Source organism: Gopherus flavomarginatus, chromosome 3, assembly GCF_025201925.1.
Source record: "Gopherus flavomarginatus isolate rGopFla2 chromosome 3, rGopFla2.mat.asm, whole genome shotgun sequence".
NCBI classification, from domain to species: Eukaryota; Metazoa; Chordata; order Testudines; family Testudinidae; genus Gopherus; species Gopherus flavomarginatus.
Window position 1 is genome coordinate 244,240,693 of NC_066619.1, and position 18,273 is coordinate 244,258,965.

Below are 18,273 nucleotides of genomic sequence, written 5' to 3' on the forward strand. Positions count from 1 at the left end.
AGCAACCAGCCAGCACCCGCCTATGCTGGCTGCTGCCTCAATCAAGAAGACAGGAGCAACAAGAGCTCAAAATTACCCTTTACCCTATTTTTTCCACACAGCATACAAAATCACAAGGCCTTTATGGATATCCTTGCTGATACTGATGAACAGGAATTGAATGGACTAAATATGGGATGTAATCTCCATTCACACACTTGTACAGCTGTGGAGTCCAAACATTGACCATAGCATTAGCAAAATGAAAAGCAGCACTGGGTTTGAATCTGCATTCCCCTGTTGCTTCTGTTGTTTACTACAATAAAACACAGCTGCAAAATGTTACATAACTGGAGCACTTTACACTGACTGCATGACTCTACAAGGTTCAGGGTAACAAAGAACCAAGCCCATTCTCCTGCATATGGCCAAACCTATTTTAGGGGTAGATGCTGTTAACCTCAGCCAACCACTAAAGCCTGGTATCATACATTAGGATAGTAGTGGGACAATCAAGTTACAGAACAAATGTCTTTCTCCCAGATCATTCATCTAACTTACTAGACATCTTTAGGAACTGACACAGCTGTTCTGAAGTATCTGAAGTCCAATTAGTTAACTGAAGACTTTTCCAGTCTAAATCCTTCATGCATGTTGTCTATATTTATCAATGAAACTTTTTAAAATATTATATTGAGTGAAGTCAGTGAACATTAATTAGGGGAAATGCCACAAGCAGGAATATACAACTGTGAGTAGGACATCCACCAGAGTGCCCTGCTAGCCATTGTTCCGCTCTGCTGGCCACCTCGCCTGCTGCTGTTCCACTGGCTGCCTCACCAGCCACGCATCAGTCAGTTTCTGCTGCCACCTGCCTCTCTACTATGACTGCTGCATGTCAGTCTCTTGAGGTTCCTCCCAGTTCTTAGTGACTTCCAGCAATTAGTGATTGTATGCTCTTATAGGGGGAACCTGAAGCAGGCTGGGCAGAACCACTGTCCCAGGACAAGTGATTTCAATTCTACTGAGCACTTAACAAAACAAAAGACTCCTAATGGAGCCTACTTAGCTTTATCTTTGAACAGTGGGGAGAGACAGGTTAAACCAGACCAGGGACCCTTAGATAGAATCCATGCCTTCCAACAGAGACACCTGTCCTAACTCCCTCTTACTTTCACAGAGATCTGGTATTTGAGCCCCTTCCTTAGTGAGTTCCTTTCTGCTGAGGGAGACCCCCTCACCTGAGACAGATTAAGCACAGTTGTACTGCCCTTTACTCCATACAATAAAGATAACAGCATCAATAACTACAGTTCATTACCCCTGCATTCAGTACTAAAGTGATTTGTAATCCAACAGCAGCCAAACTTGACCACTTTGAACAACACAGCTTCTGACTATTGAATACCTAGGCAGAGTAGGTGTGCTCATGTAAATACAGTTTGCTCCTGAAGTCTCTCTCCCTCTCCAGCTTCTGTCAGGGGAGAGCTCATTCAGACACTGCTTACAGGAATAAGTAGCTCTATGGAAATATATGGTAATTGATGCTAATTTTGAACACTACTCAGGAAGTTCCCAGTCTTTCAAGTTAATTACAAGTGTAATTACAGTACTATGAACTGCTGGTAACATAAATATTAATGCAATTACTTCAAGAAGTACAATATTGTAATTACCATATGTACAAACAGTTACAAGATTATTTCTATCCGTTTAATTGTTTCACTTTTATAATAGTAGTTGCAGGGGAACAATGGTTAACATTAAGGCCCCAAATCAGGAAAGCACTTATTTACATGCTTATCTTTTTGCATGTCTAAGTGCCATCCTGAATGAATGCTTTTGGGAATCAACAAATCCTAAGTAAATAAGTAGGACATGTATAAAAAGCTAATGGTCCATCATCCATCATATTATTGGCACAGCAAGTTTCTAGGTGCTATATTAAAATAATTATGAACAACATACACATTTGTTTTACATAATTGACTAGCTAGTGTTAGTTCATTTTTTATTAACTATTTATATTACAGTAACACCCAGAGGTATGAGATATTTGAGGATTTCGTCTTTTGGAACGGAGTTCTGATAGCACAGATTCATCACCCCATACAGCGATCAGATCCCATACCTCTCATTAGGTCCATGCTGGAGCTCTTTTGCAATTCTGGGACTCCATCATGGTCACTTCTGCTGATGAGATCTGCACTTACCTGCAGATTTCCATGCTGGCCAAACAGGAAATGAGATTCAAAAGTTTGCAGGCCTTTTCCTGTCTACCTGGCCAATGCATCTGAGTTGAGAGCGCTGTCCAGAGCAGTCACAATGGAGAACTCTGGGATAGTTACCGGAGGCCAATACCATCGAATTATGACCACACTACATGAAATTCGACCTGGCAAGGTAGATTTCAGTGCTAATCCCCTCATCAGGGGAGGAGTACAGAATTCCATTTTAAGAGCCCTTTAAGTAAAAAAAAATGGCTTTGTCGTGTGGATGGGTGCAGGGTTAAATTGATGTAATGCTGCTAAATTCAACCTAAACTCACAGTGTAGACTAGGTCTTAGGGACCTAAGCTAGTTCTTGAGGGAATAATTAGGTACTTGCATCACTCCATGCAAAATGGCCAGAAGATGAGCAGCCCACCTTATAACCTTGATCCTATTGCTTAGGGGGGATGTGGGAGACCCTGGTTCAATTCCCCTCTTTTAGCCAGGAGGGGAGAAAGGATTTGAACAGGGATCTCCCACATCTCAGGTGAGTGAACTGTAACCACTGAACTATGGGGTATTCTGAAGGGGAGCACCCTCAGTCTCTTTTGTTGAAACTGATCCACTGTGGGTAAATAACGAAAGAGTGACTGAAGCAAAGTGACTTCCTGAGTCTTCCAGGTGGGTGCCCTAAGCACCAGGCTACAGAATCAATTTCTCTGGCTCAATGACTTTTCCACTGTGAATAAATACTCAAATAGTCATTGGTCCAGGAAAAAGATTCAATAGCCAAGTGGTTAGGGCAGCTACTTGGGAGGTTGGAGACCTTGAGTCCAATCTCCTCCTCCAATCATTCTTTCACTATTTATCTACAGTAGAAGAGCTTTAAGAGGAGAGGCTGAGGGAGCCCCACATCAGAATCCTATAACTTAGGCGGTTAGAGCATTCACCTGAGTGATGGGACCTCCTTTCTTCTCCTTTTAGCAAAGAGGTGGGAATTGAAACTTTTGCCGCTCCCACATCCGAGAGGAGGCTCTAAATGATGAGCTAGACATTATAAGGTGGACATCACCACTTCTCCTACGGATTTTGAATGAGACCTGATCCTGTAGACAGGCTATGAGCACACCTGTTGGATCAGGACCGGTACATGACCTAGGTGACTGAATACCTCTCTTCTTCGGTTATGAATCATTCCGAGGCTCAGGCAGGAGATAGGCATCCAAATGCGTACAGTGAGGCAGCAGTGTGCTTTCCCAGAAGCTGAAGCACAGGTGTCTAAGGAACTTTTACCCTGAAATCTTAGACATTGACTGAGTTTAGATACGTACAGGGGTCGGCAGGAGTCTTGTGGATCACATTGAAGCCATAACTGGGATTTAGGTACTTATTCCTGAGATTTAGTGCAAGTCTAGGGTTTAGGTGCCTAAGTACAAAATTGGATCCACCTTTCTGAAGCCCAGATCTCTTTCTAAGTGTGTAAGGATTTGTATTGCCCAAATGTTGAACGATTTTGTGGTCCCTTCAATCTTCACCTTGAAAAATCCACTCCTGCTTATCTTCCCCATACATAGGACACCAGTGTTTGCTACATATTAGCATCATCACAGCATTCCCTTCTGGAATATCTGCTGACTATAAGGTCTTGCTGCAACATTGTTCACGGTCAGAGCCACATATATCTGAATCCCTTTGCAAAACCACCAGCATTTTCAAAGGTATTTACATGGTCTGCAACAGAGTTTTAAACAGCTTGTGAGATACTAACATACTACATTGCTATTTAGAGGCACGATGTCTACAAAATAATGGTATTATATGTGGATGATGAGAAAATTAAAATGAAGATCTTGGATAAAAGACAATCTATCATATAAAATATCTAAATGCCAAAGCCTGGGACGTGATGAGCAGTGGAAAGTCTATTTGACGTAGGGTTGCCAATTTTGGTTGGATGTATGCCTGGAGGTTTCGTCACATGACATAATCTTTAATTAAAGATTAATGTTTCATTCCTGGAGACGTCAGGATAATCCTGGAGGGTTGGCAACCCTAACTTGACATCAATTAATTTGAAATCAATGGGACATGCAAGTCTTCTCTATGGAATGTATATATATAAAATTTTAAAAGAAATTTGTTGTAGTCATATGATTTAATACAGAGGTTCTCAACCTCTTTCATTTTAGGACCCCCTTTTATAAAGTGGGACTGCACCACTCCTTGGGCCACCTCTTCAATCTAGCTAAGAACTCTCGCCTCCCATTTAACAATATAGGGCAGAGTGGGCACAACCCCAGTTTGAAAACCATGATTCATTATATTAATGACTGAAAATATTCATTTAATTTAAAAAATAATTTCATTGGCTATAATTACATCCATATGCACACACCTCCATGTATATATGCTCTAATTTGTTCAGAAAGAGAAACTTTAAATGTCACCATTTTCTTTTCATTTCACCAAAGAGGGCTGGCAGCAGTGTTTTGAAATCAATGTCTAATATGTTTAGGGAAATATTTTTGCATTTCAGGATGAAAATAAAGTGTTAGTCCTTTCACACTATCAATCCTTTTGTTCTCCTGGTATTGAAGATTCACTCCAGAGAATCAGATAATTCTGATTATTTTACTCTTCACCACTTTCAGAGGTCTCCAAAGATTACACTTATTACTTCAAATGTGTATGATGCCTCTGCACAGATGAAATAAGTTGCAAGCAATAAGCACAAATTTTCTGTGGCAGTGAAGTTCTTCTGAAAACATCCCTGTAACTGTTTTATTTTATTTTTAATAGATACAGTATCTTCCTTATAATATATGGTAAATCTGCTGGTGAATCTATTGACAGTTCCTTTCTTTTTTTCCTTCTGAAAAAAATAAAATTACAGAAAAAAATGCAACACACTGATACGCACAGAATATAAGTAAGAAGGAAAGTAGGAAACTAAAAATAATTTATAAAGAACTTCATATCTTGATAAATTTTTTTTTTACATTTCAGACACATTGCCATGTTTTTCCAAGAACTCAGGTTACTCAAAGGAATTCATCCTATCTATCTAGCTGTCAATCTAAGTTCTTATACTAGCCTCATCTGCACTACAAAAAATGCCCTGCAGGACAAACGGAATTGTAAGGTTTCAGAACTACAGCTAGAACAAAATGAGGTTTACTTGTGCTGTATTTTACATGCAGTTTGGTTATGTTCTTTATATGAATTGCATGTCTTCTTTACATCAATACTTTGTATTAATTTTCCTTCTAGGCACAGAACAGAATAAAAAACATGATTAATGCTTTTACCATATTGTGATTTCCCAATGGGAAACAAGCTGGTTTCTCTGTTACCTAACCCTACTCATAATAACCATTACATCCTCAGCCTCAGGCTTGCTTCCCTTGGTCTGAATACTCAAAAGTATGTTTTGAAGTTACCTCTTCAACTGACATGTTCATAACCTGTTACAGATCTATATGTTGTATCTGGAGTAGAACCAGGGATTTATGCCATCTGGGGATGAGGAGGGGCCATGCAGCATCAGAAAGCCTGGAGGAAATCTAACTGACTCTGATCAGTTATAGCATGAGCTCCTCCACCCTTTGATAGCATGTAGAGTACTCTCCTTCCCTGCTAAGGTAGCTGTACTGATTGATAGTTGTGAAAAAGAAAAAGATCATAACTTTGGCCTTCCCCTTTTGGGAAGACCCTGGTGGCTGAGGTACCACACTTGACCATCCCAAATGTGCCAACACTCATGCAGAAATGTAAGGAGGTTGAAAACTCAAAATAGAAAAGGGAGATAGAAAAGAATTTGGAAAGCTGTCAGATTTTTAGACACATGATTTTGTGGAAAATACAGTTTGGAGGAATTGAAAACTAATCAGAAAGAATAGGCAAACTTCTTCTTGTGAAATCTCATGAAAAAAATGTAAGCAGGCTCTATGCATGTAGTCCATCTACTACTCTTACAGTCATTTAGTCTTCTGTGATGTCACACTTCAATATATTCCTTCATTTTTTTCCTCTATTTTGTCTGCTTTTTCATCTTCTCATATCTATCCTGTGAACCTGTCCCTTTGGGTTGCCATCTGTTTAATGGTTTGATGGCAATATATTTCTCCTAAATATTATCAATATTTCCCAATATTCCTATATATTTCCCACTGTTATTTATTTGTAATTTCAGAGAGTGAAATGATTTCTTCAAAATGCAGAAATAGTTTCATTGTGTGATAGAAGTACTAGCACTTGAGACTTTAGCACTTGAGATTTTTTTTTAAAAAACAAAACATATAAGACTTTCCACTTTTATGAACAATAGCTGCCACTTTGTTTATATGAGTACGACCTAGGAATCCCATGGCACATAACTTTCATGCTGCTTTATCATAAGAGTATATTGTAACTGCTAAAATTTCTTGTTTGCATTTAATTACTAGTATCCTAAAAGACTTCAGCAACTAAATATAATTATCATCTAATTAATAACACCCTCTAATCCAGAAGTCACTCATGGACTTCAGAATTAAAAACAGTTTGCCCACATGTGCTTTTCCTTAGCCATTATCATTTTATATCAGGAAAATATTAACACTAAATTGTATTTTATAGGTATTACTATGTCAGTTTGCTTTTACTGAGACTATCTCCCAAAGAATTAATGGAAAGGAGAATTAAGAGTTTTAATCATCTCCTCCTGGCATAACTTGTGTTTGGGGCTTTCTTTTTACTTACAATTTTCAATCACTATTTCCCATCTGATCCCCGTGCAACATAGTCAGCAGCTCAAAGCCACTGCAGGTGGAGGGGGTGAGAAGAGAAAAACACCTATGTGGCCCCTATATATTAATATATCTGATATATCCAGATTTAATATCTCAGGAATTTCTTTTGTCATAATTCTCCATACCACCAATTTTCGAGAATGTCTCAGTTCTGTCTTTCCAACTGCTGGGTTCTCACCTGCAGATTCAATAATGCATCTACATTCCCTCACACTCCAGTTACAATTTTAATGCCTCTTTGATCTAGGTCAGCCACATCCTCTCTTCTTATAGCTAGCAGGTTTGAGTGAATGGCAGTTCTAACTGCCTTGATTTTTGTTAAAAACTCTTTCAGATAAGCCTTTGAAGCAGAAAGAGTCTTTTTCTATCTCTGCCTCAGGTGGCCTGGGCACTATCTTGTCTCCTTTTTGGAGTTGAGAGGAATTCTTCTAAGCTGTTCCTTCTGAGCCATTTCCTCTTGCAAAAAAAAGTTAAAGGTCTGGATTCCTTTTGGAGGATACCCACTGGATCCTTTCTTGATTATTAAGTTCTGTTCATGAATCTGGGGGTCCAATATGAATGGATTCTGCAGCTGCTCACTCAGAACTGGAAGTTCAAGAATCCTTAGCAGGTGCCTCATTCAATATACTTTTAATGTGTATATCCCCATATGTTCTAGTCTAACTACAAAGTTTCTTTTTCCCCCTTCCTTCCTTCCTTCTTCTGTGTTGCTGCTTGAGCAAAGAATATAAGATGGCATCAGCTTCACTTGCTTCCCACTGACTTATACTTCCACCTACCACATAACAGAATTCTTTTCAAAGTAACCTTTTGGCCCCACAGGTCAGAATATCACAGCATCATGCATTAAAGCAAAGGACTGCATTTCTTTACAGCAGGAGGTCAGAACCACCTTTTCTCAATGGGTTAAACATGGTCATTATTTCAGTGATTAGCCTCTTAGTTTCCCTCGGCTAGCAATACATTTAAAACATTGCTAAATTAAATGACATAACTCCCTAATGAATCTGTAAAGGTTGGTACAGAATTAATGTGAAATTTAATTAGCTAGATATTGTTTTATTAACCTGAAGTTTGATTTAGACCAGAAGTAGTACAGTAATATATTTTAAATCATCAAGTTCATTTAACAAGTAAATAAAATATATATAGAGAGATATTGATCATTGTTATTTACTTTGTAAAATCAATCTACTTTAGCATGTATAATTTTTTTTATGGACAATAAGAACCTAGATAATACATATCTAGTGCCCATTGCCACAGTTTCTGAAAACCTCCCAAAAAAGAACTAATGAAAACAGACAGGAAAGGTGTTCCTGTGGTTAAGGCACTGGAGTAGGACACAGGAAATCTGGCCACAAATGTCCTATGTGATCTAGAGCAAGATCCTTACCTCACTATGCCTCAGCTCATTGTCTGTAAAATAGGGATAACCACACTTCCTTTTTTCCACCCTTTGTCTTATCTGTTTAGATTGTAAGCACTAACTAAATGGGACTCTTTTACCAAATGTTTGTCCAGTGCCTAGTCCAGTGGGACTCTGATGACAACTGTGGTCTCTATGCATTGCTATAATAATGAAAGGGTACAACAAGTGAACTAGATTTTTCCCTTCTCCTTCAATGGTTGCTGGATTTTTCTGTTTCAAATGCCTGTGTGTAATATTTTACTTTCTCCTCTTTTTTTTTTTAAAGCTACTGCTGCTGTTCTTGCTGTTTCAGAAGAGCAAACCCAAAACAAAGTGTATGAGCCATTTTGTCTGAAAGCTGTTGAGCTTTTAGCAGTTCTTATCTCCTCATACAGGTATTTTCATAAATTTGGGCCAACTGCTGTGAATGCTCTGTCCTCTGCGTTCATAAGTCTGACCCTTGAAGTACAATGTTTCAAGAGAGTTCTTGGTCCCTTAATTAGATGCACCTTGAAATAAACCCAATGTTTCACAGAGAACCAATGCAGTGAGTGGAGCAACAGGCTCAGGAACATAGCTACCACATTTTAGACTAGTTGAATTTTTTAAAGCACATTTTCAAGTGCAGTGAACTGCAGTAATTCAGCATGAAAGACATGAAGCACAGACAAACGTGGTCCAGTCATTGTCTGACAACCAGAGCCAGCCTTCTTGCCAGTTGCAGTTGAAATAAGGTCTCTTTTGTCAGCCATAGGTAGTTGAGTCTCCAGAAACAGTGAGAACTGCAGAAGAACTCCTGTGCAAGGGACTGATTTCACCACTTGAAGGCAAACTCCTTCAGTAGCGAGAGATATTATGGTGGTGACTAGCTCTTAAAAACCTCTTCCCAAAATAAACTCTGACTCGTGAGAGTATAGTTTCAGCAAGCTACCACTTACTGACCACAAGCACTTCTAGAAGTAAATGAGTCTTTTTGAGTTTCACAGGAACATTTCCAGCTAGCTGTCACATATTAAAGCCCTTGAGACATTCAGATATTATGGCAGCAGGGACCATATCAGTACTTAAATTAGATACTGTTGAATGCTTTTAGTTTCAAGAACAGGTAGAGCAATTTTATTGTGAGAGTTACTCATAGGCACGCTTGACTCCATTTAACTGAGGTGCAGGATTGTAGCATTTTTTCAATATCAGCCTTGAACAAATTTATATTAAATGTTTTCTTCCACTTCCATGCTATACACTTTTTCTGTAAGAACTTCTTCACATAACTTTCTAACAATTAAGTCTCTACCATACACCTACACCATTTTTATACCTCACATACACAGAAATCACCATCCCTAGCCAATAGAGATGAAAGAAAATGTGTTATTTCTCAACTGAACTAGGGTTTATATCAGTAGTTTGCCATTCCTGGACAGTGGGAGCTGTGGGAAGTGGCAGCCAGCACGTCCCTGTGGCCCGAGCCGCTTCCTGTAGCTCCCATTGGCCAAGAATGGTGAACCACGGCCACTGGAAGCTGCGGGCGGCCATGCAAATGTAAACAAACTGTCTCACAGTCTGCCAGCGGATTACCCTGACAGGCTGCAGGTTGTCCACCATTGGTTTATATCATTTTTAAAAATCAGACATTAGAGGTTGAGACCATTAAAACTTAATGCACGTGACTAGATTACAGTCTATCAGGTAGAAAGCATCAGTAAACACAAGAATACTTTATAGTGTTCTTATAATGTATCATTTAGTATAGTCAAACAAAAAATCTCCAGTATAATCTGAAGTCTAACAATTAGTTTAAGTGTTGATGTTTCCACAGAATTCTGTGGGTTTTGTAAACATTTTCATTAGTACCAAGGAAAACTGTTGAACTGAAAGTCAGCATTTCCCTACAGTGCATAATTTCTCAGGAACACTGTCTCACCTTGAAACAGTTCTGATCAGGCAGAATTATTTTTCTTATTTATTAAAATGTATACACCATCTTTTTTTTTGTAATAAATGTGCTATATATATATCACATATATATTATACGTGTACCTAATTTCCCCAGAGGAAAGACTGCAATTATTGTAAAATGTAGTCTTGTTTACATTCATCTTTCAAATGAAGTCATGATAAACTAAAAGAAATATTATACTCTTCAGGTTTAATCCCAAACCACAGTTTAATTAAATACCAAAAAGGTATTCTAGAACATCCATTTAGGGTCTACCCTAAAATAGCAGCAGGGAAATTATAAATGAATCTGTGTTTAATATAGCATTTAGGAAAGGTCTCAGATTAACTTGGGCATTGGAGTGATCTGCCAACAGAGCAGGCAGATTTTATAAGCAATGTGGGCAATTTTATAAGCATCCATACATTACCTTGGGAACACCCCTTAACCTCAATGGCTGAAAGGATGTTGCAGTATAAATGCTAATTCAGGACTTGGTCTCTGAACCTGAAAATTAGTGTTTTCTTAATGTGGGCTGAGCCCATCCATTTATTTCACAATGGGGCCCAAACAGCTATCAGATAGTAATGAATTTTTGTCATTGACCACCATAACTAGATTAAAATCAGTGACCTACATATTCCATTATCTGTCTCTAAAGTCATTAACCTACAGTCTATGTTATCAATTCTTTACTAACACTGATCACTGTGGTCTTCTTGAATCTGAAGAGTCTATCATAAATGGATATTAACGCTTAACCTACTGAAGATCATTCAACTATCAATATTGTGAACTCATTGAGGTGTTTTTTGGTTTTGTTTTTTTAAGCAGAAACATTTAGCTAATGTGGATATACTGCCAAATATACGGTGGATACTGAGGACACAATGGGCAGCTGGAAGTTGTTGGTAGAGAAATAGGAGTTCAAGTCCCAACCCCTTGAAATTATCTTTGACCCTGTCCACATGATGTGACAAAAGCCTCAACTGAATCTGGTTGGTAAAACCCCTTGAAATCATCTTTGACCCTGTCCACATGATGTGACAAAAGCCTCAACTGCATCTGGTTGGTAAAATCTACAATATCCCATGTAACCCATTGGTGAATGGGTATTACAGGTCTCCCTCTGTGCCTGATCTACAAAGGATATGTGTCTGATACATAGCTAGAGCAAGTTAGCTCATTTAATAGCACTGCATGCTTTTAGCTCTGGATAACCCCCAGGTCAACTCCCGGTGTTTTGGCCAACAGGGTGGCCTTCACAGTCATCCTTATCTTTGAGTGCAAAAGTTCCCAATTGCCCCAAACTCCATTTTTTTCCTAACATCTTCAAAACTTGGGTATTATCTATACAATATCTCACCGTACAGTAGAAAAGGAAATCTTGGGGGCACTTGACATTGAAAAATATCCCCAAATTGAGATTTGTATTTAGGGTAATGTGAAAAATAAAGTAAAAAAAATACAATAGTCTACAGATAGTTATGCTTTTCCCAAATTTAATTCTGTAAAAACCTTTTGGTTTTGGATTTACTTAAAGGTTTCATGGATGTTTCAGTGTGCCAAGGAATTTAGCACATACTTAAACTGAAAAAATCCTGGAAGCTTTGTTACAAAATTTAGATCCTGTATTCCCTCAGAGTATACAGGAGTCTGGTTATTATGGGAAAGCTGGGTAGGAATATAACATTTAAAAAATAAGACTGGAACTACTAAATAAAAAACACAGTTCTTATCTAACACAGCCCCTTTACAATGCAATTCTGCCTCTTTTTAATGTCAGTGGCAAAGCTCTCATTTGAGTTTGTGCAGGATCAGGCCTATTAGAACTTCTGCTACGTGCCTTGCATGGAACCACCATGTCTAATCATACATTCTGCTTCATTACTGTGCTTAAGCCTTATATTTCTGTTTAAGGAGCACTGAATAATATCGGAGATTCCCACAACTTAATAACATATTTGGAAATGCTTTGTGCAAATATTTCACACCAGCTCAAAACTTTAACCTGAGAATAAATACCACAATGGGCAAAGTAATCAAGCTTGCTAAACACTTCTTTACTTTTTAAATAAGAAATTTGATACTTTATTGTTGGATGCAGGAAAAAACACAAATAAATGTATTATTTTATTATATCAGTCACCAAGAATTTGGAGCTCAAGTACTTTCAATATGCTTGTTCACTAATGAAAAGTATTTCTTTCCACTTACCAAACCCCCTCATTCTAGAGCAAAACAAATCCAATAATCTAAATTTACAGAGGCATATCTAATTTTATTGAAGATGCCCAATGATCTTTCACCAGACGTGGTTACATTTCAACAGTTCTAGTTATATAATTGTTTCCTCATGTGCTAGGACAGCCCCTGCTTTCCCCAAACAAATATATTTATTGACATGCTAGCATCAATGTGCTGCTGATGGCAAGGCTGCTCAGAGGGGGTGCAAGTTGGGCAATTTGCCCCATGCCCTGGGCCCTGCAGGGGCCCCTACAAGAGTTTTTGGGGGCCCCTGGGAGAGGGGTCCTTCACTTGCTCCGGGGATCTCGGAAAACTCTCGCAGGGCCCGGACTCCCAGAGCTTCTTCCGCTCTGGGTCTTCAATGGCAATTCTGCGGCAGGGGGTCTTCTACTCCGGAACCCACCACCGAAGTGCCCTGAAGACCCACAGCGGGGGATTCTTCTGCCTCAGGACCCACCGCCGAAGTGCCGGGTCTTCGGCGGCAATTCGGCGGTGGGGAGTCTTTCCGCCCCGGGTCTTTGGTGGCAATTTGGCAGCTGGGGGCCCCCGCCACCAAAGACCCCAGGTCCCCTGAATCCTCTGGGCAGCCCTGGCTGATGGCATTAAAAGCAACAAATTTTCCATAGAAAATAGCCCTGCAACAACATGTCAATTCTTAGCAAAATCTTACTATAGTGTTTTTGCAGGTGCCAAGTGCAGTCTTTTTGATTGACTCATTTGACTACCAACCATCTCTGGTTGAGATAACCCAGTGTATTTCTAGTCCAAAAACTCTGAAGTCTTTCGTCTGTACTCTATTCTTTCTTTTTCTAACATTTACAGTGGCCTATAATTTCTAGGGTGACCAGATGTCCCAATTTTATAGGGATGGTCCCGATTTTGGGGTCTTTTTCTTATATAGGCTCCTATTACACCCAACCCCCATCCCAATTTTCACATTTGCTGTCTGGTCATCCTAGTAATTTCAAACCACAAGTGGAATATTCTTAGATTTCTCAGAGAATAACATGCCAATAGCCCTGCAACTAGATCAGGATTCTGCTTTGTATGCAAAGCTGGATCTGAAGCACCACTGGCTGTTCCTTATTATCTGGGAGGCACCTCTATTTTAATTCTGGATGCCTACATTCTGAGGATCCCTAAAGGCTGGATTTCTGAAGACAAATGGCATTTGCACACACATAACTTTCAATTGTCTATCTATACAATTTTTGCAAGATTACGGACACCCAAAAACTTTGGGACATGACACTAGGAACTCAAATTAGAGGCTGTCCCTTGGGAGACTTTGTTGTATAACTTTTGACAGAATCACTAGTTAAAGTTAGTATTTAACCACAAACAAAATTAGCAATAATTTACAACTACCAGGTTGTCACAAATGCAGAGTATTAGAGGGCCACTAAAACAGAAATAGTCAGGAGAGTTAGCGTTCCTTTAAAATCCTACCCTGTGTTCTTGCATATTAATTGAATTGTGACTGGTTTTTTTTCTTTCTTTTTTTTTTAAGTACTGACAATTTATTTGCTCCGAGGATACATTGTATTATAATGTGAAATATGGAATGTTATTTTGCTTCAAGAGATAAAAGCAATTTAATTTGAATCCCTCTAGAAAGTAGTGCATCAGCTCAACTAAGTCATCTGTAACATCTGTGAGCATTACCTTTCAGTAAACTATTCTACATGATCGTTCATTTATGTGAGGCCTTTACAGACTGTATGTTTCACGAAAATGACATTTTTTTTATACTAAGTAAGATCAGATTGTGGCTGTTGCAAACAGCTTTTACCCCTCTGGATCTGAAACCAGAGTATCTATATTTTAAAACTAAATTTGTGGTATTATACTTGCAATTCTGTCACAGCCATACTGAAAATATGAATATTTCACCAGCCAGCCCTCCAGCCTGTGAACTTTTTCTTTTCGAAATTGCCTATTTTTTTTTTTTTTAGTTCTTCAGCTATTAAAAAACTGTTTTGGTCTCCTGAGCTTCCTGATCAGTTTCACAGTCCATGTAGGCCTTAACCAATCATAGCATGTTGCCTAATAGTGTTAATGGGAATTCATTTCTTCCTCTAATTAAACACAGATGTAGATATAAAATTTAAGAAAATAGGAAAAGCTGTATTCCCTTGCCAAGCTCATAATTTCCTTTTTCTTGCACATACAGGGTCGTTGACAGTACCCAGGAGCCTACCACAGATGCACATTAATTACCCATTCTCTAATTACTAGGGTACTGATATAGCTGTTCAACCATTCATTATGCTTTCTTCTCAACTTTGCAAAGCCCCAGAGACATATGCATGAAGCACACAACTTGGCAACATTAACTGAACCCTTTTAACTCTTAATATGTATGAAAAGTGTAACTATTGACAAAAAGTCCTTTTTCATTGTGTCCACTCAACCCACAATGTACAAATGATCATTTTACCTGTGCAGTATGTTTGGATATCAGACAGTGCAGCTGCTCACAGATTGTTAATTATCAAGAATACATCAACAGGATTAAGCTAAAATCCTGGCTTTAAAATTAGCAGCCTAATTTCCCATTCTTGAAGTTATGCACATTGGTAGTTAGCTGTATAAGCAAATCTAAATAAGATGATTAGCTAGAAAGTTAGTAAGAGGAACAAAATGAGATCCACAAAATAAACAAATTATCAACATCCAGAAAAAGCAATAATATTTAAATCTATGTAAAATTGTTATGTAACTAGTTAAAGATCCAGCATTTAAGGAGACATTCAGTCTTAATAATTTTGTATTTTTCTCCCCCCCCTTATCAACATTTATACAAAATGTATCTTGACTGAAGTCAATACAGTTATACCAAGATTGAATTTGGCTCCATAGAATTAAAATCTGAGTTTAAATAAAGTTTTTCTTTCCACTCCTTTGAGCCCTTCTATTTTTAAGGTTCATATAGTTGTAAAAAATGTAAGCAGCCCACTTGAAATTCCAGTACTTCCTGCTTCACATGCATCAGAATACGAACACTGACATGATTGTGATTTGATCTCATGATTGCATGAATATGTTCTATCGTGGAAGTCTCTGAGCATGTCTTTCCCAGTTACAGTACAACAGGTTTTAATTCTTGAGAAATGTGAATGCTAATCCATGTAATACATTAGAGTCTCACTAATCTGCACATTACAACACCACATGTGATAAATTACATTAAGAACTGGTGGGTTCTCTACAATTTTTAAAGTTAGATTGTCATCTGCTTACTCTCCTTCAGTAGTACCTTCCTCCACAAGTTGTCTGATTGACTTCAATTAGACTACTTTGTTGTAAACTATTAATCACCATGAATAAGGGAATCACAATCTAGCCTCATAGTGAGTGTATAGTCTGGATCCTAACTGGCATAGGCTCTAGGACACAAATCTCTTGGCAGAAACACCTTAGTACTGTATTGTTTTAACTCTAACCTATCTATAACCTTACTCCACTGAGCTTCAATTGAATCAACTCTCTGGCCACGTCCAGACTAGGTATTAAAATCGATTTTAGATACGCAACTTCAGCTACGGGAATAACGTAGCTGAAGTCGAATTTCTAAAATCGAGGTACTCACCCGTCTGGACGGTGCGGCATCGATGTCCGCGGCTCTCCGTGTCGATTCCGGAACTCCGTTCAGGTTGATGGAGTTCCGGAATCGATGTAAGCGCGCTCAGGGATCGATACATCGCATCCAGACTAGACGCGATATATCGATCTCCGAGCAATCGATTTTAACCCTCCGATGCCGCGGGTTAGTCTGGACGTGCACTCAGATGGTGTACTAGAGTTAAATGTCTCTCATGATTATAGTGATCTTAGTTATTACTTGTTATAATGATAGAAGATAAAACTAAATGTAGAGATAAGTCTGATTGTGAAGCTGAAGCTGTACCTTACAGGTATGAACAATTCTTAAAAGTCCTTTTAATTGAAAATGTTCAGGCAAACTTAATAGCATGGTATGGTACAGCTGAATGAATGAACTAGTTAACTATGGCATGATTTCCTATTTCCTAAGGCAGAAATCAGAGGTTTCTAAAGAGAATCTGGCTTAGGATTTATCCAGCTAAGGGGTTTTAAATTTGACATAAAGGATTGTATAGGTAATAGCCGTATGTATATTATTAGTAATTCTAATTTATGGATGGTACTTCTTGATATTGATGCAGTATGAATATAGAAACTTCACTGATGTAATTTGACTCCCTTGACATCAGTGAAGCTCCCTTGACATCAATGAAGGTCCATCGATAGCTATTAGCCAAGATGGTCAGGGATGCAACCCCATGCTCTGGATGTCATTAAATCTCTGACTGCCAGAAGCTGGAACTGGATGACACTTGATATATTGCCCTGTTCTGCCTATGCCCTCTGAAGTACTTGATACCAGCCACTGTTAGAAGACAGGATATGGGGCTAGATGGACCAATTATCTGACCCAGAGTGGCCATTCTTATGTCTTTATGAAGCTCTGTCAGTTTACACCAACTGAAGAGTTGGCCCAAACTTCATAGTTTTGCAAACTGTATATTGTGTCTTGGGGGCAGTGGGGAAGGGACAGCACATTTTCCAATTTGCCCTTGCCAACAAACGTCCTGGAGGCAGCAACAATGTCATTAGACTATTGGGAAATTATTAAGTGCATTTAGGCATACATCATTCATTCAAAGGAAAATATATTGTGGAATATTTCTATACATGACAAAGTAAACTTAATCCATCATTTGTCTGTCATGGTTAATTTAAATGAAAAAATAAAAGATACCAATACATTATATGGTTCACTGTCACATACTCCATATTTTTTGAGGTCATATGCCTACCCTTTGATTTAGTATTGTGTTGATGGGGTTACATTTCAAGCACCACAAAGTTAAGGGATGTTTGGATCCAGGATTACAAGATGATGAAGAAGTGGAATAGGGGAAAGATACTGTATTTGGATAAAAATAATACATTATTTGATTCTTGTTATGCCACTGCAATATATTGAATGCAAAGCATGAAGTAATGTTGTATTAATTATATAATGTGGTACATTATTGCACATCTATACTGTTATAGATGTTTTGATTTGATACTCTGAGAATCAGCATTTGTAGAACTATTTTCTAATCAGGTAGTCTTTTAAGTGAGTTTTACCTTTCACTATTTTTATTCAATTAAATTTTATTAACATCTTGGAAAGGGACTTCATTTGCATTTAATTAGTTTCACCATAAAATGATTTCTGTTTCTGAAATTATGCATTAGTACATTACAGAACAATCAAATTATAAACCTCACTGTCAAGGATCAATTCAAAACTCAAAGAAGTATGATGAGTCAGGTTCCCTACCATTAAAATTGCATACAAATTCTTCAGCATTGTCAAAACAATGCCAATGGATGTTATTTAATTTGTTTATGGAACTAATGGCATTTTGTAGCAAGACTGAATTTTCTAGGAAGTTAATCTTTCAGTGACTAAGAAATCTCAGAAATCAATCTGTATTGGTTGCATCAGCTTCGGGTGGGGGGGGTCTATTGGGGTCGGTTCTGGGTGTGTATTGGCTGCACCTCAGGTTGGCTGGTGCTGATTGTATTTTTTTTTTAATTATTAAAAGCTCAGTGCTGTTTGTGTTAGTCTGTCTTCCTCTTGGTGTTGGAGGAAGGGCTGAGAGGTGCAGTGGGGGCACA